Source organism: Podarcis cretensis, assembly GCF_951804945.1.
Source record: "Podarcis cretensis genome assembly, chromosome: 7".
Lineage (NCBI taxonomy): Eukaryota > Metazoa > Chordata > Lepidosauria > Squamata > Lacertidae > Podarcis > Podarcis cretensis.
Genome location: NC_137176.1, coordinates 71,884,388 through 71,910,407, shown reverse-complemented (window position 1 = coordinate 71,910,407; position 26,020 = coordinate 71,884,388). Strand labels below are relative to the sequence as shown.

General features: G+C 40.2%; 1 protein-coding gene and 1 long non-coding RNA gene across 6 annotated transcripts in view; one reads left to right on the top strand and one right to left on the bottom strand.

Moving 5' to 3' along the window:
- Positions 1-19,355, bottom strand: part of ZFPM2 (zinc finger protein, FOG family member 2) — a 456,199-nt gene extending 436,844 nt beyond the window's left edge. Inside the window, exons 1-2 of one of the 3 annotated variants that reach the window (XM_079984179.1) lie at positions 19,254-19,355; positions 14,068-14,410 (exon numbers count right to left, since the gene is read on the bottom strand). The gene's annotated coding sequence lies outside the window, so the exon portion shown is untranslated. Of the gene's footprint in view, positions 1-394; positions 492-664; positions 687-14,067; positions 14,411-19,253 lie in introns of those variants that run through there. The other 2 variants (XM_079984181.1, XM_079984178.1) reach the window with 2 other exon arrangements.
- A 10-nt stretch (positions 19,356-19,365) lies between these two features.
- LOC307220583 overlaps positions 19,366-26,020 on the top strand; it is a 32,243-nt gene continuing 25,588 nt past the window's right edge. For 2 of the 3 annotated variants that reach the window (XR_013840950.1, XR_013840951.1), the window contains exons 1-2: positions 19,366-19,985; positions 24,392-24,452. This is a non-coding gene — a long non-coding RNA (uncharacterized lncRNA). Of the gene's footprint in view, positions 19,986-24,391; positions 25,824-26,020 lie in introns of those variants that run through there. The other variant, XR_013840952.1, reaches the window with a different exon arrangement.

Genomic DNA, 26,020 nt, shown 5'->3' with positions numbered 1-26,020 from the left:
ATACAATATTATCCCAAGAGCCTTGCTAACAGGAACCTGAGCCCAACGACGGTGAAAAGAAAAAAAGAAGTCAGCTTATTCCAAAAATCTGCTGACCTACAAACACAGTCAAGCTGAGGAACAGTTTGGATGTTGAGGGAAAAGGTCCTAAGATCCATCTTTATCCACCCCCATTTTCTCCCCAAGCGAACCCAGAACAGAGGGATATTCTTTTATCTAAATTCAAAGTTCTTTTTTTCAGGATATCTGACACGCTCCACACCAAAGGACTTTTATGGTGACAAACAGAATATTGTTGTCATCTGGTGTTTGAAAATTGTGTTATCTCAATCACATATATAAGTAGAAATATTACACAAATAATACAATTCACATGTCACAAATAAACAAGAACACCATCCTCCCTAAGTTCTGTTGTTCCTTTTCAGGTTGTCACCATAGAATCTGTCCTTGAAGCCTGATATTTCTGCTGGTCAGTGAGGGAAAACGGAGTCTTCTTATTTCACCTCAGCACCACAGCAGTCTTCTAAAAATGGCGGATGCTGCCAGTAGCTCAGGAACAAACTTATAGCCCTTTATAATCTAAAAGAACTTAGATAAGGAACTCATACTGTTGGGGAAATGCATAACTCTTAAACAATTGAAAGGAAACCTCACAACTAACCTATTCTTAAGGGTTCAAGGCCTTACAGAGAGGAGAGAGCAGGCATCATCCGAACAGCACTGAGGTCATGCACAGAATGGTGGCTGCTCTCTGCTTCAGGGGTCTTGCAAAATTGCAGATTGATAAAGAGGCAGGAGTGATGCAGTCAGTTTCTGTGAGAACCCAAAAACTGACTGCACCATCTTGCCTGGAGTGCTTTGGGAGCAGAACTTTGCTGCAGAGGGATATGCTAATTTGAGCTGAGAGCTAATGTGTGGAGAGAGAGTGAGAGACACAGCTGAGGTTCCAAGTGGAGATGTTGAGCTCTAAAAAGTGAACCTCTAGTTCTTCTAACACTCTTTTTAAGACCATTGGGATCTCTTAATTTATTATAGGGATACCTTGGGACCTTAAAAACATTATTTTCATTCCTTTCACCTTGAAAAAGCATATTTTCTTTCATCCTTCCCCTGCCCATGTGTCCCTTTAAGCCTTTATTCCTATTTGCATCAATAATTATTTCTGGATCTAATAGATATTGAACTGTAAATACTGAAAGCAGAAAAAAGGGGATGAAGAAGAGGGAAATAATGTTGACCAGGATGTGTATAATGATTAATATTCAGCATACAACATTTCTCAAGGATGGTATATATAAATACCTAATTTTGTGCCATTATCATAGAAATGTTGCCTAACCTTAGCTACCCCTTACTTACTTATAGTCTAATTATCGTGATTTTAACCAATGCTTTTCCATTCCAATAATGGCCATATCTGGATTTATCTTTACTTTCAGCGTCATTCATATCACTCATGCAGTGAAAATGGTAGCAGGAATTTAAAGTTATTTTAAAAACCATTATGGTTTTTAAAACAAAAACAAACAAACCACACATTCAAAACAAAAATAATTTTCTTTTCCTGAAAAATTGTGATTTAATTCCATTTAAATTAATTTCACTCTGTAACGTATTTCACTTCAAGGATCTCTCAAAGGCTCCTTCCCCACCCCCCTTTTTTTACACCCAGCCTGGTGATAAAAATTAGAAAGCAAATAAATGAGATGAGCAGCAGCAAGGAAACTGGATGCCTAAAAGTGCATAAAATATAATTGGAAGAGCAGAAGAGAATGTTTAAAGTAAGTTCAAGAACAGCGATAAGGCTGGAGGTGATGTTATCTATTGGACAGAAGAAACCATTAACATACACCAGAGTGTTTTCAATCACTTAATCAGAAAACCCTTTTCCTGAGCACTGTTTCTTGTCCATGTGCCACAGACAAACATAAATATTTTGGATTTCCTGCATCCTTCAGTCTGATAATAGCCTCTTAACTATAAGCCCTTCCCACCTCAAAGACAAAGCTAAAACAAATGATAAAGCAAGAAAGATAGAGATGATTTCTATGCCAGATGAGTTTGTGAATACTCCACAAAGGATCTACTGTGACTTTTTTGCAACTTCCCTTTTACTTCAACTCAGTAGACAAAAAAATGGGGCAAGAAAATGGCTTAGGGTTCACTAATGAAGCTGCTGGGCTATATTACAGTAACACTGCAATGGTGTCAAGTTCATCTGAAGCAGAGTTTCCTTGCCCATCACATACAAGATTCTAAAATGTCAGCATTTCATTTTAACACGTATTTTTATTCTCTTTATTCTGTCTGACTGTCTGCCTCCTGACTTACACCCCATTATTCACCTGAAGCTCAAAGCAGCTTTCATAGGCTTCCTTGGAGGTATTTCATCCAGCTAACTTACCTGCCCGAATTCTAAGATGTGATAAACTTACTCCAGTGACGGCAATGGTTGCGGTGAGGGTGCCTAGTGTCAAGTGCGCAGTATGAGATACTGCCACTCAAGGGTGCACTACAGTACATAGGCAGCTCCCAATGCCGTGTGAGGATTGTATAATATTGCAGGATGAGCACTTCTAGCAAAAAATAATAATGTTTTATTCTTTTGGAGGTTTGTTGTAAATGTATATATAAATATGCATTTTTTAACACTGTATGTCACTGTGAGATTGTTTATGTAGTAAGAGACAAATAAATGTAATTATCATCAGTGATAGAAAATGGGCAGGAGTCAAATAATGAACCTGCCAGTGGAAGTCTGCACAAGGAATGCTGCTTGTAAAATGAGGCTATCCACCCTCTCCTCCTCCCCTTGTGGTTGGGAGAATCTCCCAGGACGGTATGGGGGAAGGAGAGGGCAGATTGTTCCATTAGGCAAGCAGAAATTTGCTTAGCGCTACTTCGAATTCCTGCCAATATTTTTACTGCTAGTCTACTAAGCTAGGGAGAAGAGGCAGAACGGAATGTGTAGGTCTTACATTGTGCAATAGCCAGTCCCATAGGCTGCCCACATTTACCACCTATGCCATGAGCTTAAACACTTCGCTAATTAATGAATTTGATTTCTAGTCCGCAGGGCCTATAGTGGGTAGCAGCAGTTTAAAAACATCCCAAAGGCCAGTCACACTTGGCCAAATCCATTTTGGAGATAGTAGCATACTGGATCAGGGAGAAGTGGAAATTGGCTCAAGAATGTTTCCCTGCATTCCTATGCAACTCCACATTAAGGGGCTTTATATTGAGTTACAATACAAACTTCTGAGGTTCTGGGATCCAGTTCAGGCTACCAAGCTAGTAACTAAATCAAATATAGATAAGAGCCCACTATACTTTACAGCCAGCTGGGATGAATGCCACCAGATATCTTTAAGATATAACTGTGAAAGCAAGATCATCGATAGCTAATGAATATGAGGACCTCTTGCATATGGGGAATATATGTTTTCAGTCTGCAAGTTGTTGGCAACGTAACCTTTTCAGTAACCCCAAACAGTGAGGGAAATGGTTTTGAATAGGGCATGAACTTCAAGGAACAGAATGATAAAAAGACATCAGTCCCAGTACTTTCGTCATCAGTTTACACATTTGGCAGAATCCAGTGCTCAAACATTTCCTAATTCCAGTTTGAATACTCCCTAATGATGGGTCCAGGAGTTGTTCTGCAAAGTTTAAGACTTCTCCCTGGCATGCTGGTATACAACAAGTTTTATCCATGTTAGGATGTTTCAATATGCACCTAAAAGATGGTTGTTGTTGGCGTCCACCTGTCTCAAGAAACAATAGAGTGCACTTCCACCAAAGTCAAACCACTGCAAGCCAGAGCAATATGTCTGGCACCAGCTTGGCTGCAGGATTTGGCAGGAGGTGTACAAGGCACTTATCCAACCGTCTTAGGAACTCCACTCTGGATTTGTGCTTACTCCTTAGCCTTTTCTTCTCCCGAAGTAGACCCACTGAAATTAATTGACAAAATGATCATGAATGACTTAAGTCCCTTTGTTTGATTGGGCCTGCTCTGAGAATGATTTAATCTGACACTGTCTATAGACTTTGGGGAAACTATGGGATAAATCCGCCTCGTATCCAACATGCTTAAGTCTAATAAATGCATGGAGAGGTTAAGACCATAGGCGGGCATGGCCAAACTTGGCCCTCTAGCTGTTTTTCGGACTACAATTCCCATCATCCCTGACCACTGGTCCTGTTAGCTAGGGATGATGGGAGTTGTAGTCCCAAAACAGCTGGAGGGCCAAGTTTGGCCATGCCTGCCATAGAGTAAGCTGTTCTGCCAAGCTTAGCTAGGTCAATTCCCCTAACCTTGGGAGGAAGGGTTATCAAACTCTTATTCTCTCACTTCAACCATGTGAACCCTACAATAAGGAGGTCTAAGCTGGATGCTCCAAGCTTAGACCGTGTGGCTTATGCAAGCCATCTTTTTATTTCTTTACAAATAATTTAGAAACATTTACCATTTTGGAACCTAAGTTACACTGACCCTTTATTTATTTATTTATTTATTTATTTATTTATTTTTGCTGCTGCTGCATAGAAAAGCACATGAATCTGAACTTTGAAGAGCTTGTAAGTAAACCATTTTAGCAAATGTGTGGTTTCTCTGTATGTCAAGGTTAGCTGGGAACTTGGAAGCGACCTACAGTAGAAGGGGTGTTTTAAAGTTTATATTTCCACACTTTATTTTGCTGTATGCTTTTAAATCTCTGCCAGGGCTCTCTCACTATAGAGCATTTGCCTCAAACCTGAATTTAGGCATCCAGTGAATTCTCCTTTTTATATTATGCCATAGCTATTATTTCCTTTCACCGAATTAAACCAAGAAAAACCTGAAAAGTAAACCCTTATAATATTGTGCTAAAGTATTCCTAGAAGACCCTGGACTCTGGACCAATCATCACTACTTGCTTGTATCTGTTTTATATTTCCACAGATTGTTGGATCTTTGATCTAGTTTAATATTTGTCATGGTTTCCTCCCCCCTTGGGTTTACTAATGGGTTTTGTAGATGAAAGACAAAGATCTATAACTCTATTAAAGAAAAATGAGAGGAGTGGGGGGGGGGGGAGAGAACAACTAACTTCCTCTGCTCCTCTTACTTTTCCTCCTCCCATTCAGTTATTCCAACCACAGCTTACCTGCAGCATAATCACTTCAATCTGTGCCATACAGAAATACTAGATACCATATTTTTCCGTGTATAAGACACACCTGTGTATAAGCCACCCCCTATTTTGGGGGACTCAAAATTAAGAAAACGCACTATGCACTATCCATGTACAGTGGCACCTCAGGTTACATACGCTTCAGGTTACAGACTTCACTAACCCAGAAATAGTACCTCGGGTTAAGAACTTTGCTTCAGGATGAGAACAGAAATCGTGCTCCGGCGGCGCGGCAGCAGCAGGAGGCCCCATTAGCTAAAGTGGTGCTTCAGGTTAAGAACAGTTTCAGGTTAAGAACGGACCTCCGGAACGAATTAAGTACTTAACCCAAGGTACCACTGTATAAGATGACCCCTTATTTTAAAAATTTAGGAAAAAATAAAAGTCTTATACATGGAAAAATATGGTATCTACAGGCACAAAGCATACTTACCTGCAGATACATGAACTGTCGCCTAAAGGCCCCCTTAAATGAGGGGGACTATTCCTGGAAGGATAAAAAGCAAGGGGAGAACTGCTTAACCTTTCTACATCCCTTTGGTGAACCATAAATTTAAATATTCACATAAGGGGGAGTATTTGGGGAAGAGGCATAGCAGGCAGAGAAGGGGTTAGATGCCCGCTCCATCCACCCCCACTGGAAGTGGCTTTTCTTCATTTAAAGGAGTCATAGGGCTACTACTCACACATGGGTGTATGTGTAATGTGTAGTTTGGGCTTTAGACAAAAGTAGTTATTGCTGTCTATACCTAGATTGTTGTGCGTGGTTTTTATAATGATTTTTTGTTGTTTGTTTGTTTATTTGATTGTTTAAGTAGCTAAAATAGCCTAATGAAATAAAATATCCTGTTAGATATACCACTGTCGGTGTCAAAGGCTACTCAAAATATTGTGTGAGAACACAGGTCAGAGACAGAGTGCATGCTTTGCATGTTCTAGGTTCAGCCCTTGGTCAGATGATATCAAGCCTGTGATGATACAAAAGACCCCTGCAAAATGCCCTGAGGAGTCACTGACAAGCAAGCAGACAATACTGGGATAGGTAGATTAAGTTATCTTAATCCATGTGCCAAGAAAACCGTAGTGGGCTTGCAGAGGAAACTTAGTCTTGAATATTTATGGCAGAACTGGGAAACCTGTGCCTTGCCCGATATTGTTGTACAACTCCCCCCACAAACCCTGACCACTTGGCCTGCTGGCTGGGACTCATATGAGTTCAGAGTCCAAAGATATACATTCCTCATCACTCCTCTGGGGAAAGGGAGAAGCATGGTTGCAGGATGGACCCCAGGGACACTTCTTTCATGTGTCCTTGCTGTTTGAAATTATTGGGTGTACAATCATGACAAGGCCAGATTATTTGACCAGTTTGCAAGATTGCCTTACATACAGCAGAAGTGGCTGGAAGGTTCTTCTTCCTGCCTGTTCTTACAGCCTTTATTTTCTGCTGGCACAGGAATAGGGCGACCAGATGCAACAGAGAACAGAGCTCTTGTACCTGTGCGAAAGGGAATTTCAGCAGGTGCGGATTGCCTCAACCCTTCATGACAAGCTGCACCTGCCAACTTTCCCTCTTCTCTACAAGCATTCAATCCAGGATCCCTGTCCCTCTTTCATCTGGGCACCCTACAGACAAAAGCACTGTATCTTCCCCCATCCAAGCTCTTGTACTTTCTTTTCCCTTATCCCTATGCTAGCGAATGTCTATTATCAGAAACAACAGAAGTTGTGACAATGGGAGTAGTCCATATGTACACAGTTGATACAGTGTTTCCCTGGGTACAAATGGGCTTTGTCAGTCATTTGAATAATGATGGACCAGAAACTGCAATAATAAATAAACCAAAGCAGGATATGGAAAATAAAGTGAAGCTAACTTCAAGCCATCTTCATAAAGAACAAACACACACAACTGACACCTTTTCTCAAGTTTAATATCTGCCATTTCTGTTTGTGTTGTTCTGTTGTTAATTTACTTGCTGAAATTATTTGATACGTAAAAAAATAAGAAGATAAATATTAGCACCCTTGTAATAAGCAAGCCTATTCAGATGACATTTCCTCCAGTTCTGATTTTGTAGCACATTTTACACAGGATCTAATGTAAAATAAATCATAGCACCACTGTTAATCGTGAGCGATTCTACAACCAGTGGTGCTCAGGTTTCCTTTCTTCCTGAGAAGTAGGCATCATCACTTTCAATGCCTTGTACCCACCCAGCCAATAATGACTTAAGTCCCCTGGCTCACTTCTCTTTGTGAAACATCTATTTCTTCTAAGAACATAAACTGCTAGCTGATTTTATACCTAACTAGGGAAAGCACAGGGTCTTCAAGGGTGGCTCTTAATGGACTGGGGGCAAAAGGCTTCAGTACTGATTTCTGAATACCCAAGCTCCCTACTAAGAAAAATGGCACTAACAGGTATACAAAAATATCACATATTCCTGATGCATCACGACTTAAAGTTCTTTTTCTTGAACCAAGTAGAAAAAGTTATTCTATCACCAAAAAAAGAAAAAGAAAAGATTGGCTGCCAAATTTCACAGTAAGGATTCTTGAACAAGCCTCAGCCGAGATCTCATCTTTAATTCAAAACTCACTGATATTTATGTCTGGCAAGACACTATGATATATCAATGTTTGTAGGGTACAATATCTGGACTATAAAACCTCAGCAGAAACATTTACATTTTTAGGAAGGAATAAACAGATGTATGCTAAGGCTGTTTGAATGTGGCAACATTACCAACATTAAGAAAATTCAGGTTTGGGGTTATTTAGGTTTTCTGAAAAGGAAAGGGGGAAAGGCAGTTGAATCACATTGGAATCTCAAGACAATTCCAAGATGAACTGACTTGGAGAGTAAATGACCTCTTCATCTCAGTGATAAAGTTCCAGCCAAAATATTCTCTCAGCCTGAGACGTGATTCATTAGAAATATGTACATGGTGTGGAGCTCGACTCTCTATCTGGCAGAGTCCGGCCTGCAGACTGATAAGGAAGCAAATGCAAATGTCCTGATAAGAACTGAATGCAAATATTTATGATATGATATTCCCTGGGAATTATGTGGAGATAAAACAAAGTGTATTATTTTCCCGCTTCTCTTTCAGGTTTGCCAAAATGCCCTTTTTTGCTTTCGGAATTTGCATTTCTTCAAAATTGATTCGGCTTGCGTATTATGTTAAGCTATTTGTTTGCTAAGGATGGTAATTAGTTACTGTAATTACAGCAATGACAGTTGCTAAATTGTTTTTAAAGCATTACAGTGAGCCTGTGCCAGAAGATTGCAGTATTTTTTTGGATTTAAGCAGAGGCTGGAAAAACTCCCACTCTAAGGCCAGCGTGGGATTTTCGACTACAAAGCTGCTTTTCCTGATTGAAATATTTTTTTTAAAAAAAGAAATCATTAATTTGCATTGATTGTAAGTAACTAACTTTAAATTTTGGTTTATTCACAGATCACAGAAATATTAGTGATAGTGGGTCCTGTGGAAAAGGAGATACAAGGGGGACTCCCATCGTAAATAAAAGTGAAAGCTGATAGCAGAGGGGGAAAGGGTCTAACTATTACTTGGAGCTTGTTAATTAAACCCTTCAGTCTGGTTTTTTTTAGATAATTTCTTTTTTTAAAAAAAACCACACAATTGTAAAATGTCTGATTCAAAGTCATTCCTGAACTTTTTTGGGAGGGTCTATGGCTAATATGAGATAACAGAAGGGACAGAGTGGGTAAAGAAGAGAGGAAGGAGAATCTCTTCTAAAGAATGCATTAAAGTTTCACACAAGGAAACATTACCAGCAGCCCTTTGCGGTGTGACATCATGCATACAACCAACCTTTTGCAAATCATACCTAACGAAGGAACATGGAATGTGTCATGGGATAAACATCTACCATTGCCCCCCAGAAACCTTCTCCAAGGATCACTGTTTATTCCTCCTCTTCCCCGTGCTTCCTCTAACTCTGGCGATTTTTTTGACAGCAGGGAGAGCAGGTGGCTTAGCAGTGGAAGCACCCCAGGCAGAGGCCTTCCTGTTCCAAGACATGTGGTCCCAGGAGATTAGTTTGTGTAAGAGTGTGGATGTGATTAGGGGTGTGCGCGTGCATTTGTGTGTGTGTGCATGCATGTTAACCCTAAGGCTTTCATCCATCTCTTCCTGTTTCTCTTCTCTGCCGCCTCCCTATAATCTCATTTCTCACAGTATCTAGGAAAAGACATAATAAATCCGGCCAAAACAAAACAAGCAACCTGCTTTGCCCCATCGCGCTCTCTAACAAAGACTGCCTACCTGAGCAGATACGCATATATCCATCTCCCACTCTGCCTCTATGTCTCACCACTTCTTTGCATCCTGTGATTCTTCACAATCCCTTTCCGCACACCCTTCCTCTACTACCCACATCTATTTGCATTTGCATTCCTTTTGCAACACCTTTGCAACCTGTACATTTTGCTGTGCCTGCAAGCAGCCTGCTCGCCTCCATGTGAGCAATCTGAAAAGTGTTTCTTTAAAGGGACTTTTGCTTTTCCCCACTTGCCAGCTGAAAAGGTTCCCAGAGCAGCTTACATCAGATCAATAAAAACAATAATAAAAAAGACAGCCCATGCCTTCAGGCCTTACAGTCTAAAATACACATGACACAAATGAAATACAGGGCATGCAGACAAAGACTGGCAAACTCAGGCAACAGGTCCCAAAGCTGCTAAGTTTTTCTAATGACCAGCTTGCATAGAAACAGTCCGGGGAAGAGGAGAAACCCAGCAGAGGTGGTCTTTCAGTTGGGTTGATGGAGTGGGCCCTACTGTCATTTCTCTCCCTTTGTTGCAAGTCAAATGGAATGGGAGTTGGTTTGAAACTTTCAGCACAATCTGTAATAAATTAAAGATTGTGGTGTTGTTGTTTCTGTTTCATTTTTAAAAGTGGGCAAATATTCATTGCGAACTTCTTGGTAGTGGCGCCCACCCTGTGGAACGCCCTCCCATCAGATGTCAAGGAAATAAGCAACTATCTGACTTTTAGAAGACATCTGAAGGCAGCCCTGTTTAGGGAAGTTTTTAATGTTTGATGTTTTATCGTGTTTTTAATATTCTGTTGGGCGCCACCCTGAGTGGCTGGGGAAACCCAGGCAGATGGGCGGATTTAAATAATAGTATAGTATAGTATAGTATAGTATAGTATAGTATAGTATAGTATAGTGTATAGTATTATAGCATAGTGGGTAAGAGTGCAAGCCATTGTGCAGATTTCAACTCATTCTTTAACTCACCCAGTGGTATTATGCTAGTGACTATTCTTTTTAGCCTCAGCCCCCTTTCTGAAAAATGGGGAGAATAATCCTAGCCATAGTTATATGGCTGCTGTGATCCTTTTGTTCTAAGGATTACTGAGATGATGTATTTGAAATCCTTTGTGAGCATTTCCAACATGTGTTTTATAAATCATCAGGCTGCAATCTTAGGAATACTTACCAGAGAGTAAGTCCCACTGAATACAATGGGATGTACTTCTGAGTAAACACACCTAAATTCACACTGTGGGATGTGCAAAGATAGCACAATCACAGTCTTATTCCATGGCTTTGGAAGCTTTTGCATAAGACCTGATGAAAACTGGCAGAAACTTAACCAATAAACCTTTCTTTTTATATTGCAGAACAAACAGACTGACCCTATGCTAGACTAACAGTAAAGCTGTGTCCATAGGAATTGACAGGGTCATTCATTCAGTGCCACCACCCTGACTTATGCATTCATTCCAGAGCAGTGCTACAACAGTGTGATGGAGAAACATCCTGAGCCACCATGCAAATATCAGTAGGAATGAAACTGGTCCTTTGAGTAAACAATGCTGAGATGCTAAACCAAATAAGCACCAGCCCCCCACATATCACACTTGTGGCCTCTTACACTTTGCACAAAAGGAGGTCAAAACAGAGCACAGATTAATATAAAATTATATAATATTAAATTAGGGGAGAGGCCATAGCTAAGTTGTAGAGCAGATGATTCACTAGTAGAAGGTTCCTTTTTTCTTTTCTTTTTTACTGTGTTTATTTATAAAATTATTTCTGACTCAATTTTTGGCCCCCAAAGGAACTTAAAACTAGCTAACTTTAAAAATTCATTGTAAAGCTTTAAAGCAGGTGCAGGGAACCTGTGGGTCTCCAGATGATGCTGAAATACAACTCCACCTCCCTTACCATTGGCCATGATTGCAGGAGCTGGTGGGAGTCATATTTCAGTTAACATCTGGAAGGCCAAAAGTTTCCCCCACCTGCTTTAAGGGCTTTATCTTCGACATTTCCAGTTAAAAATATCAGGTGGCAGGTATTCGGAAAGCTCTCTGCCTGAGATCCTGGAGAGCTGCTGCTATCCAAAGCTGACAGTACTACACTAGATGGACAAATAAGTGTGCCTTGGTAGAAGGCAGCTTTCTATACTTCATAAATCTTACCCTATTATGAAAAGGATGCATACCCTCCAATATGTTGAGTCGCAAAACCGGGACATGTGTCTTCCCATCCGTGCTCCCTCATGAGTCACGTGACCTGTGCAAAATCACAGATCCTAAAAGGTGAGGAGGGCAAGACTGCAGCCCTGAAAAAGTGGTTGGGGGGATGAGTTCTCGGCACAATATCATGGTGCCCCCAATTGCCAGCATGCTCTCATGAGGAAAAACAAGATGGCCTGTTTTTTCTGGGACACTTGCAGGTTATGCAGGATGGACCAGTTTGCATTTTTTTATATACAAAGATGAAACAAAGTGCAGTTTGCACCATTTTATGGTTGTGCTGTTCAAACCACAGGTACAGATTACTTTCCTTAATGCTGATACTACCTTCAGTTTATATACTAATTTCCTGCCCTGTGACAGCATCTCTCTCTATCCAACCTGATAGGTTCAGTTCTTATTAGTGTTTAATAGAGTTACAGTAATATCCCCAGCTAAATGAGGAATCATGTGCAAATAGCTGCTCTGAGCACAATCCCACAATACAATCCACCAGCCAAGGCCTCAGATATCTATAGACTCAACTGGATATACTGAACATCACCTTCCTTGTTGTATGCAATCCCTGCTAAAGTGTTAACTGGCACTGCTGAGAGTAGTTAACAGTGGCTACATGCAAACAGGTTTGGACTGTGACTATGCTGTGTAAAATTACCCAATTCTGAAATGAGGAGTGTTTTATGTTGTGACAGTCAGAGATTTCCTTTAATATATTAACAAGTTTTTGCAGAAGACATAATCCTGTAACCATACATCTACAGCTGTTAAATACAAGTAAACCTTTAACTTCCGTCTAAGTTGATATTAATTTCCATGTTGGGTTGGGAACAGTGGCATAGCGTGGGTTGTCAGCACCCGGGGCAAGGCAAGTGATTTGCACCCCCTAACCCGTGGATTTGCGCCCCCTAACCCTAACCCCCAGATGTTGCGCCCGGTGCGGCCGGGCCCCCCTGCACCCCCCACGCTACGCCACTGGTTGGGAAGAGATGCTGGTCTAGGAAGCTATATGCAACTTGATCTCAACATATAAGGGAAAACAGGTACCCTTAGATGACTGTGATGTAATGATGGCAGCAGATTATAACATCAAATGAATTTGGAAGTATTTATGGTGATTTAAGCAAACAAATGCTCTCCGCTATGAAAGTTAAAGATGATTCCCATGTGGCCCATCAAGAGTAGGATGAATGACTCTTAATCACATTTTGAGATATTCTCCAACTGCATCAAAGAAAATTCATTCTGCCCAGGTGTGCCTGAGCCTCTTTCCCTAAAACTTATGATGGTAGCTGATAGATGGTAAATATAAATTAGCTGCTTTGGATCAAAGACCAGCTGTAATGATGGGGAAAGAAGAATGGCTACATTCATCATATCATATATAGCAGATGGAGTCAGAAAATGACAGTATTTTGCTAAGCCAATGTAGGCATGGGAAGACACAAGCAAACAGATATTATGTAGTTCAGCCCAGACTACTACACAAGCCTAACAGACAATTTGCTGACTCTTAAAAGCTAATTATTTTGTTGTTGTAAAAGGGCTTTGTAAAATGTATTTTCAAAATCTAAAATGTTTAAGCAACGATAATTTTATTTATTATATGATTATATATCGTCAAATATTTTTAAGCCACCTTTCATGAATACAGCCTTCTCAAGGTGGCTTAAATGCATAATGAATATACAGTTTTATCAGTAACAGTGCTTGGAAAGTTCATTTTTAAAAGGAATTAGTTCCAGTTCCAGGCCTCCACTTCCAATAAAGAATTTGTTCCAACTCTAGTTCACCCCTTCCAAATGAGTCCTGCATTGGAGAGGGTTGGACTAGATGCCTCTTCAGGTCCCTTCCAACTCTACAATTCTATGACTGTATGAGAAAGTAACCAATTCTGTTTCAGTTTAATTCACAGTTCGTTCAAGTGGTCCTCAGAGTTGTTTTTCAGCCTTCAGAATTTTACATGCTGCTCTGCTTAAAGTATAAAATAGACTGAAAAAGCACCAAAACCTATACACAGTGTAATGTGTTTGTTTATACCCCCCCAACAATTGTGATCTTTAAATGTAAACAGCCACATCACTTTTCAGATAGGTTAAAAATGGCAACTGCAATGGCAACAATTAAACAGAGAGTAAGTGTGACGAAACCCAGAGAGAGAGAGAGAGAGAGAGAGAGAGAGAGAGAGAATTGAATTTAACATCTCCCAAAGTTCTACACAAAAGACACTTAATTCGCCTTCAGTTCCCCTAGAAATAATAGGATCTACTTTCAGGTATAATTCAATATTTTTGAATTAAATTGATGAATTTGTTTCTTTGCATTATTATTATTATTATTATTATTATTATTATTATTATTTCCATACTGACCTTCATCTGAAGAAATAGTTATAAAAATTGTAGCAGTGGCTCTGTCTATGCTTTTTAGTTGGTGCTGCAGCAAGATGCAGATTGGCTGCAGGTGCCGAAATAACACAACTACTGCTCCTCTCAGCTGCTGGGGCTGACTTGCCAAATGGTAAGAGGCTCAGCAGGTGCAAGTTAGCAGGACAAAGGGGGTAGTTGTAGATGGTGGTGAGAGGATTGAAGGCTCTCCTCTTACCCCACCCCTCACTTGTTCGCCTCCTTGCCACAAGCAGCAGTCCTTTGGTTCCTGATCACGTGCAACATTGGCCCCGTCTTGTTTACTCCGAGCAGCAATCAGTAATAAATGCTGAAAAATAAAACATAAAACTGTAAAACAATCAGTGTAAATAAACCAAATACAATAAAATACAACAAAAAAAGCAGCAGCATACACAAGATAACCTTTGGTTTAAAGATAGTGACATTATTACATTACTGCTATGTTGGTCTGGGGCAGAACCAAGATGATGGGAGCTGAAGGTTCCCCATTCCTGACGTATAGTGTCCCACACCCACAATATGTGATGGAATGTCATTGCACTGTGCATCTCCCATAAGAACACAAGAGCCTGCTGGATCAGGCCAAGGGCCCACCCAACCCAACAAGGTCCCCTCCCACTTTTGTCTCCATTCCCATCCCATGCAAACCATCGCTGGTCATGAAATAAAAGTTGCTATTTTAATCCTGACATGATATTTTCTACATTTTGTCCACAATGGAGCTTTTCACATGATTTTTAAATACAGCATCCAGCTTGAAGAGGAGCCTTACACAGCTTGCAGAGAATTGTGTAAATTGTTCGGTTGGTACATTGACCCTGAAGTCAATTTCTATTGGACGTTCGCGTTTGATAAGGATATAGCTAAAGCTCTAAAACTATTCTTGCCTCTTGGTGGCTGGATGAACAGGTCTACACCAGTTGACTATGTCACATTGTTTTTAAAATTTCCCTGGCCTTATTTCATCAGTGTTGTTTTTAACTGTTTTTATTTAATTTAATTTTATCCATCATCTTGAGGCAGGTGTGTGGAAGCTGATTCACTAACAAATAAATAACATGAGGGGAAAATCAAGAAAATTATGCATACCATAATTCAAAAGTCAAGGCATCACATAGAAGACCATTTGTATGGATAGACCTTTTTTTTTAAGGTCACATGCTTGGAATTTTGAAAGCGAAAACAAAAACATGCACACGGCTCTCTCCTGCTTTTTGTAAACGTCCTTCTGCATATGATGGTATTATCTGCCCATCTACTGAAAGCATTAGTCTGGAGTCGCGTGATGCATCTAGCAGCTTTTCCTCAGCCTCAGTTGCCAGTCATTTTCATCTTGTTTTTGCTCATCTACTTCCTTAGCATATTTCCTGAGACAGACTGCAGAAAGACCTTGTCTGTTTTGAAACACTGGAAGACTGAGTGGGGTACTTTACCTTCTTTCAGTACCCTTTTCTCAGCCTCCTTACATTTCTGGCTGCCTGGTTTGTATTTATGGCTAAACATGGCAGTATGGTGTCTGCGTATGCACATCACACCTGTGTATTTAACATTTACTTGCATTTATTTGGAGCCTGTAGGTCCTACCAGCACCACTGACATCCGCTGTCCCTGGAATCAATATCCCTGATCATTATGATGTATTTTCCCTCCAACCAGCTGTCCCTCTGGATATTGTATCTCTTGTGAAAGCAAGGCACAAATCATCTGTTTTGCTAGTTAAGTTAAGGTTACCAGACATCCCTGTTTTCCGGGGACAGTCCCCGGATTTACAAATCAGTCCCCTGACAAAATCCATCCATTCCGACTGAAGTTAAAAAGTGTCCCCGGATTCATTGAAAAAAATATGGTAACCTTAAGTGATGTCCTACTTTAAGCAAACAAGCACAGACTATTCCAAAAAGGAACTCACTGTTCGCTTGCTCTGCTCTCAAGCTGTTCTAATTGGCTCCAACAAATCTCACATGACCAGGGCAACAGGTGCATTCAAAACGGGGAAATAAATTTTCATAAAAATCCTGAGGTATGATCTACAATTCAAGTCTCAACGCATCCCTGGCGTGCTCTGGTCCATGGGGTCACGAAGAGTCGGACACAACTAAACAACAACAAGCCTGTACAGGATGTTGCAAAGTGATCTGAAAGCAAAATGTCAACTGACAGCACTCTCCCTTGTTTGCCATCTTTCTGTCTTTGAAAACTCCACTAGTGTTTAGGCCTTTTGCTACCTACAAGGACAGCGAATCTTAAGCCCACTCAATAAATGCTTTCTCACTCTTATGCAAAATAAATTAACCTCATCAGGCTGTAGAGTCATTCAAAGTTTTATTAGTGAATCACTGATGAGGACAGAATAGTATGAAAATGCTTTGGCAGACCTACAATTATTAGCAGGGTTCTTTTGCACTGCTAAAAATCTCTCTCCCTCTCCCCACCTCTCTCTCACACGCATATAAAAGATAATTTTTATACTTCTTATAAATGAGGTCTGCGTGGTATTTTATGTGAGCAGTTGCCTGCAACTGAAGCTGAATCTTTTTCTTGTAGTTCTTGGCATTAATCTTTCTGGAGAGACAATGGATTGCACCTATGAGTGTTAAGTCAAACCGCTGGAGAATCACAGTTCTCAAAACTTTGCAGTGCAGTTCTGCAGTCAAGTAATGTTTACAAACATGCATATACAGTACAGTATTGTGGTAAAATGTGCATTAAAATGCATATATTAGTGAAAATGACATTTAAAAAGCAGTATATTAGGGGAAATTGCTTTGCAAAAACGTGTCAAAATGGTATGCATTTATTAAGGGAAATTCACACTAAATTTATGAGAACTGTTCATGAGAACTTTTTTCGCAAACTGCTGCAGTGGAAAACTTAATTTAAGATTGGAAAAATGAGAGACCAAAATTGACAAATTCATCGATCCCTAGACCCAGGTACTAAAAGCCAATACAAATATGATACAGCATTCATACGCCCTAAAATATGACCAACTACTTTCTTGGTTAAGTTTGGCTATGGTAGTTTTTGGAGTATTATTTGTGCATTACAAACATTTGTATATTACATGGAGCTCCCTAGGATCAGTGGTTAAGGAAACAATGACCAGCATAACATCAAACATCTGTATCGCTTCAAAAATGATGCATTCAGTGAAACCTGTACTACAACTATTGGTTAATGCCAGGTATTCTAGCATTGTTAAGGTGGTGTAATGGAAATGACAGTTGCACATATTTTTTCCACTTTATATATTTGCAAAATTGAAATTAGTTGCTTAACTTACACATATGCATTGCCTCCACAGCTACCTTGTGTCTGATTAACAATGTCACTCCATAGGTTAACAGTAATCTAAAGTCATTCAAATGTTTACTGGGTGGTTTAGCAATGGTATTTACTAATAGCTCCTCTTTTAAATAGGGTTATCAGGTCTTACTTTGCTTTCATGCTTTGTGTCTTTTATCTAAGAAGCCCTTTTTAGGCCCACCACATATGGGGGGGGGGCACATATTGAGAGGCCCCTTCCATGCCCATTTCTGATTGCTAATCAACTCACATAATTTGTCATGGAACAACAACTTATCACACATACTCAACATATGACATGTTTAAAATAAGTGGCATTGCAGCGTAGGTTAGCACCAACTTCTCTACTTCCATCTCGTGTTCAGCGAGAGGCTGCAGCAAGCCATTTTTAACAATGTGTTACTGATTCCTGAGAGTACATTACTGATAGTAAGACCAGACTGTGCAACGATCGTTCCTTTGCAATATTTAGATCCCTGCAGTCAGAAACTGGGCTCTGCTATCCTTATTTAGCACTTGGAACACTGAAAGTTAAGAAACATCATACTGAGATTTGAGCAATGTTTAAAAGAACAAAAAAAGGTCTGAGTCATGAAACACATTTGTCCCCTCCTATTAAATAAGGCCTAGTTGCCGCTGTAGTAAGCCTGTGTTCACACCGTATGTGTTAAGACATTTGAAACACGTGTTTCTCAACAGAATCCACTGAAGATTAACCCTCATGTAGCTACAATTCCCCACACCTTTACAAACTACAGTTCCCAGATTTTGCGGGGGGGGGGGGTCATACATAAATATATGGTGTATACACAGCTTCTGGGAGCTGTGGGTTCTCACAATACCCTTTTAAACAAAGAAGTTAGTTCAACATTTAAAAATAATAATAACCAGCATACCAGGGAGAAGGTGGCGCTAGACGCTTTCTGATCTCTTGTAACAACTTTTTTCTATATAAAACCTTATCATTAGACTAATAATATTTCTTAGACCCTCAATCCTTCTGCTCAGTCGGAGCCAATCACTCTTTCTCAGCCTTGTCTTCCTTATAGGACTGATGTTGTGGGAACAGGACGGGGAATCCATGTCAGTAATGCTATCTTGAGTTCCAGTTACAGATAGGTAGCCGTGTTGGTCTTTAAGGTGCTACGGGAAGGAATTTTTTTATTTTGTTTTGGCTATCTTGAGTTGTTTGGAGGAATGAGTACAGTGGTACCTCGGGTTACATACGCTTCAGGTTACAAACCCACTTAACTCGGGTTAAGAACTTTGCTTCAGGATGAGAACAGAAATCATGTTCCAGCAGCGTGGCAGCAGCAGGAGGCCCCATTAGCTAAAGTGGTGCTTCAGGTTAAGAACAGTTTCAGGTTACGAACAGACCTTCGGAAAGAATTAAGTACTTAACCCGAGGTACCACTGTATAGGAATCACTTCTCTCTCTCTCTCTCTCTCTCTCTCTCCCCCACCCCCATCTTTGTTAAGGGCCCTCTTCAGGTCTCTCTTAAAGGAGCCATGTGCCAGATACAGTGGTACCTCGGGTTACAGATGCTTCAGGGTACAGACGCTTCAGGTTACAGACTCCGCTAACCCAGAAATAGTACCTCAGGTTAAGAACTTTACCTCAGAATGAGAACAGAAATCATGCGGCAGCAGCGGGAGGCCCCATTAGCTAAAGTGGTACCTCAGGTTAAGAACAGTTTCAGGTTAAGAACGGACCTCCAGAACAAATTAACTTCTTAACCTGAGGTACCACTGTATATAGTTGGCAACATATACATTACACCTCAACAAGTGCTTTTTTTCTTTTAAATAGAGGTGCCAGAATTCATAATGGCAATAACACCCACCTGAGAGGTGCTGGAACTGCACTTCATGCTATTAATTTTTGTACCTGTTTTGTACATCTGTTAAAACATAATGATTTAACAAAGCCTATATTGTAACTATGGTGAAGGGAAAACTTTTTCTTTACCACTGAATGAGAGCAAACATCACTTGAGTTTTCTCCAGATACACATTTGCTCTGATTTAGCACTTTAAAAAGCGGGTTTTCAAGGGAAAAGCAGTAGGCAAAATTGCTCTGACCCATGCGTAGAAAGCACGGGACAAGCAGAAGTGTGAATGACGCACCAGAAAAGAAAAATAGAAAGAATCAGACTATGCCTAAACTACTTAAATGTATGTAAATAGACTAAAGATGGTAGTTTTTTTAAAGAAATGGGGGAAAGATAAGATATAGATAAGGAAATAAGAGCATTCCATTGAAGGCAACACTTTCCCTCAAAATGCATTTTATGTACTCTGGAATAACTCTTGGGCAGTGCACTGGCACTAAAGAAATATATTTGTGTTTTAATTTCAGGACAGACATATTCAACAGTAGTGTAGTTTCAGCTGTTGCTCTCTGGAAGTCACATTTGCGTTATGGTGCAACAGCAATAGGTTTTATAGGAAGCCATTTTGGTTGTGTTGGAAATCAGTTTGCAAACCTGCTTAGTCTGGACCTGGGAAATGCGGGTTTCCTTTACAGCAGGTCAGATAAGGTCTCTTCCAGGATTGCTGTGATGTGGACAGAGAAGGTAATAATAATAAATCACATTATTTATGGTGAAATAAACATTCCTAGTCTTTCTTAGAATTTCAATACGCTTTGGGTTTTAGGCCTGGCCTGAAAAGGAACACAGGATTGGTAAAGTGAGAAGTACAAATGGAAAAGAATATTAAGCTGATATTAGAATTATCTTCAAAGTTGCCTGAGCTTTTTATTGGCCTTGAGTATATATTTCAAGAATATTGAAGGGGGGAGCACATTAATACACCAAACTTTAATTGTTGTTAGTTTATCCATGCAGCCCAGCACTTTTTTTTCCTCCAGCCTGCTCCAGAAACGTTTGTTCACTTGTTACAAACCATGTCACAAATCTTCAGTGCGGCAGCTAATATTTTACAATTGATCAAATAAACTGGGCTATGTATTCTAAATATGTGACTTAATGAAAACAACTGAAAGATTTATGCTCCATTTAATGTACTTAGCTGAAGACCCAGGGGGATTGCCAAAGGAGATAAAAACTGCAGTACGGGTTAATGCTTAGTTATCTTTTGGTTAACTCTTATAGCTTAGTAGTCAAAGGACATGAAAGGAAAACCTTTGATAAAAATTAGCCTATTTGTAAATTCCAAAACAGGCAGCTGCCTTTATGTGTAGCGCACTGTAGACTTTTATACTTCCAAACAAGGGGTTGTAGCAAAACTTCTTTTGCCATTTATGGACAAGGACAATATTTTTATTGGTTTGGCATCCTAGGAGACAGAGAAAACTTAAAATCAATTTTGTGAATAAAAAAAGCAACTTATCTGAAACTATTAAGTTAAAAAAAGATTTTCTTAAAAAGTTTTTCCATTCTTTAAATTTATTTATTATCATCATTTTGAAAAAGAAACATAATCATTGGAAAATAATAATTGGAAAATAATTAACATACATCCTTCCATAATATGCTAATGTATCCATCACAGAGCAAAGTCAACATATTAATAGTTGCACATACACTAAAATCAAGGTCACAAAGCAAAGGAAACATATTAAGGTTAGGTTACAAATCCCTTGACTAGTCAAACACCCTATTATTATTTGAATGAGGTCAAATATTGTCAAAGAGACCTTGAGGTCAACAATATTCTTGTGTAAGTATATGTGGCATTCTTATCTTTTTATTACACCATGATGTCACATCTAACGGCACAAAGACCTCCTTGTTCTGCAGCTTTGCAGGAATCAAGATCGCACACCCGTGTGCACACATATGCCCTGCCCAAAATTTTCTGCTGGGGGTTCTGATCTCTCTTCTCTCAATTATGTGTCACAGTCTAATTTCTTCTACTTACCACATGTCATCACTGCAGATGTCATTGAACAGGAGGAGTACAGGATTCAGGAGAAAGCCTGACACCAACGTATATGTACATGCAATGTTTAATCACGGTAGCTAAGTTCACAGGTGGTAGTAGTGATACTAAAATGGCGTTCTTATTTCTTATAGAGCACAGCACATCCTTTCTCAAAAATATGTACTCCTGACATACAGCATGGTTCTATGTAATGCAAAGTCGCTATGCAAATCCCCTCTCACCCCTTTTCAAGCTGGAAGCAATGAGGGGGAAACTAGTGGAGGAGATTTAGTCATGCCCAGTACAGTGGTGCCTCAGTTTACGAACTTAATCCGTCCCAGAAGTCCATTCTTAAACCAAAACCATTCTTAAACCGAGGCATACTTTCCCTAATGAGGCCTCCTGCCGCTGGTGCCCTTCCACTGTTCAGATTCTGTTCTTACACCGAGGTAAAGTTCTCAAACTGGGACACTATTTCCTGTTTTGCGGAGTTCATAAACCAAATCGTTCTTAAACCGGACTGTTCTTAAACCAAGGTACCACTGTACTAAACTTCCCACCAATCTGAGTGGGGGACTGCCAGGGCCCAGGGCAGCTTTGCATCCTGTAAATCTACACTGTTGCTTGGAGTGTCCCTGATGTGTCTGCTTTTTAGCCCTACCAACAGAGCTCCAGTGTCAGTTGGACCAGGACTTAGGAGGAGCCAATAGCAGTTGTCAGGAAAGCTCCACCATCAGATTTCCCTTTCTGGTATCAGAGCAATGTATCGGATGTCAGATGGGGTGGATCCAGTGAAACCTGTCCTATGAACACTGCCGTTTGGTATTGCATGATTCATTTTTTTAAATACTAAATTTTCAGTGAGGGTTACTAAGATTGGTTCAGAGATTAAATAAAACGGCACACAGTTTGAAAGCATCGGTGACCAATTACAGGTTGGCTTGACGTGATACCACACACAGAGGGCATGAAACGGAGGGAGCACTCCAGGCTTCAGCATCTTAAAAAGTGATGATGCATCCTACTCAACAGCTGATTGTCTAGAACCCAAAAGCACTTTCAAATTAGCTGACAGCACCTCAGGAGGCTTAGGAGGGGCATGAGGAAGATGCCACTATTTTCCGTACAGTTTGTGGATTCCAATGGAAACTTAACTACTGTTGCAATAAGTGAGACACAGTATGACAGACATCAGCTTCAGTAACTCGCTGACTGGAAATGTGTCTCCAACATCTACCTATAAACCTCATGAAACTTTGTCAGGGGTTTTCATTTTAATATTTGGTTGTAATTGTTACGCATATGGTGCCTGGGTGTGTATTTTGTTGATTTCTAAAAAACAAACTAGATAATAAATATTACCTATTGCCGATAAAATATATATGCATGAATCATTGCACAAATTTATACATGTGTTGTCAAGTGAGATTACACAGACTCCAGGGGTCACGAGCGGGACTTGTATCCAAAAGAAAAAAGACGAGTCAAGAGGGCGTGCTGAGAGGTTGCAACCTTAGCACCAGTCCTCCTTCTTGAAGGCTAAATGTCAGTAGGGCTTGGAGGCATTGAAATTAATCCAATCACAATGAAGGAATAAAGACAAGGCATCTGTACCTCTATTGACTTTTCACGTTTGTGCGATGATTATTGTAACATTTTATTAAAGGCCACAGACCTTTTGATGATAAATACATCTCATTACATGGAATTTTTATACGTAATCATCCCATAGATCTTCGTGTAATTCAGTGGATGTATTTATCATGTGTTAATCCTAGCATAACAAGCCTTTAACCTATTTGACTTAATTGCAGGCGTATCATATGATTTCCTGGAAAAGTCTTCTTCTCTTTTTCTCTCATCCTGTCTTATACACCAGAAAAGTTTTATTGCTTTCTTAACCCTTTTGTGAGACCCAATATTTTTCTTTTTCCATGCTCCCCTTTTACTTTCTCTAAATTGAAGAGCTACCAAATTCAGTTACTAGCATGGCTTTTCCAGAGCTAGAAAAAGATTTCAAATTTCTGAGCACCAACAAAAGTTTACCAAGAGCAGAGAAGAAAAAGAATACAAAGCTGTTGTTAATATGGCAAGAAACAAGCATATATGGAACAGCTACACTCTCTAGGAATTCTCTATAAAAGCCTACATCAGAACACCAACAAACACCACATGTTCTTTCCTTCTTCATCTGTCTATTCCTGCATCTTGCACAGAGCACAGACTAAGCATGATATATCATACTCTAAGATATGTTATGTTCTAAGAAAACCAATGGTCAAACCAACTATACGGACAAAGGTCCGTATAGTTAAAGCTATGGTTTTCCCAGTAGTGATGTATGGAAGTGAGAGCTGGACCATAAAGAAGGCTGATCGCCGAAGAATTGATGCTTTTGAATTATGGTGCTGGAGGAGACTCTTGAGAGTCCCATGGACTGCAAGAAGATCAAACCTATCCATTCTGAAGGAATCAGCCCTGAGTGTTCACTGGAAGGACAGATCCTGAAGCTGAGACTCCAATACTTTGGTTACCTCATGAGAAGAGAAGACTCCCTGGAAAAGACCCTGATGTTGGGAAAGATGGAGGACACAAAGAGAAGGGGACGACAGAGGACGAGATGGTTGGATAGTGTTCTTGAAGCTACCAACATGAGTTTGACCAAACTGCGGGAGGCAGGGGAAGACAAGAGTGCCTGGCGTGCTCTGGTCCATGGGGTCACGAAGAGTCGGACACGACTAAACGACTAAACAACAAGAAAACCAAAACATTTGCACAATGAAGATCTGTTAATTTCAGACTTTTGGAGCCACTGAACTCAGCTCCCAAGCAAAAGTTTTCACACTGTATGTGAGGTTTTTTTAAAATGTGCTTCAAATATTGTGGTTTTAGTGGGTTTATTAATCCAGCTCTGTACTATGTGTCTGTTAAAATAAGAGCAAAGAAACAGATTCCTCCAGAATCATTTTGACGGCCAGGGGCAAAAGCAGCTATAATGGATGCTGGTGAACAATCTCCCTCAGAAAGGATTTAGGTATTATTATGAGACTCATCTGCATAAGTAGAAATTTATTGCATCTATCATCTATTGCAGGGGTGAGGAACCTCAACCTCAGGAACCAGCCTCAGGACTGAATGTAACCTGTTGTAGAAAGGTAAGAGTCCCACCTACCGTTCTGCCTCTTTTTGCCTCTGGCCCTGCCCACCAATGGTTTGTGGCCCCTGGAAGACTACCCATGAGGGAATGCGGCCCTTGGAATTAAAAAGGTTTCCGACCCTTGATTCTGTCTCCTATCTCCTAACAGCACTATTTCCCCTCAGCTGTACCTCCTGTCTCACCCAGTTCCCAGAAGTAACAATCCAGTCCTTTGAACCAAATATTCTCAGTAGTGTAGTAGTTCATCAGAGGCAGGGAAAGTCCCTGGGAATAACTCAAGCCAGATACTACCAGAAGCAAATGCAGGCGTTTGATTTACAGTATCTTTGGATGAATGGGATAGTAGTAGTTTTGTCTCATTCATATGCAAAGTACCGTATATGCTATAAGCAAAATGTAATAATATAAAAATAAGGCAAAAATAAAATGAAGCACCAGAGAGGATTTAAAATCAAAATATTGTATAATAGACAAAGGAAACTTTGTTCATGGTTTGCCTATGTCATAGATCTATTTGGGTACTTTATTGCAACATATCAACCCACTCTTCCTCAGTATCAACCCACTCTTCCTCAGTATCAGCATGTTTGTGATCTTTCCTGGCACTGCTTTGATCTTTTACCTCTTTTGTTAAGAATACTAAATTAGTGACATTAAACTGAGCTGTAATTTAGCATTTCATTTTATACAAAGTGAAAGCTGAAAGCCGTCAGGTTATGAGTGGTGCCATACATTTAACCATTTAAACCAAGGCCGTGGCTTGGGGGGCAGAGGAAGCTATTAAGATGTCTACAGCACTTAGTTCTGTACACAGCTGTCATGCTTTTAATGTTAAACTTAGTCACTAAGGTCGGGGTGAGACAGAACTGGCTAATAGTGCCACTTCTTCACTCTCTCCAATTACAGCAATGGGATGACTGAAAGCAACACAGAACTCAGAGTAGGGCATGTAGGTAATTTGGAAATGGGTGTCATAATAATGTATTAGTCATAAAGCAGGGGTGAGAAACCTGTGTTGCTACAGATGTTGTTGGACTACAACTCCCATCATCCCTGACGGTTGGCCGTGATGGCTAGGCATGATGAGAGTTGGAGTCCAAAAAGCAACAGGATGGTCACAGGCTTACCTGAGAGCCAGTGTGGTGTAGTGGTTAAGAGCGATAGACTCGTAATCTGGGGAACCGGGTTCGCGTCTCCGCTCCTCCACATGCAGCTGCTGGGTGACCTTGGGCCTGTCACACTTCTTTGAAGTCTCTGAGCCCCACTCACCTCACAGAGTGTTTGTTGTGGGGGAGGAAGGGAAAGGAGAATGTTAGCCACTTTGAGACTCCCTAGGGTTGTGATAAAGTGGGATATCAAATCCAAACTCTTCTTCTTCTTCTTCCCTGATATAAAACCACTGGGAAATATTACCTACTTTGGCTATTTAGGAAATTTTGTGATATTACTTGACATAGATTATTGTCAACAAGTGGTGGGCAGCTGCTGTGTTTGAAGGAACCCGAGTGCCCAAATCCTGCATTCTTCTGCCCAAGTGTAAAGAAGCTCGCAGAACACATGTAATGA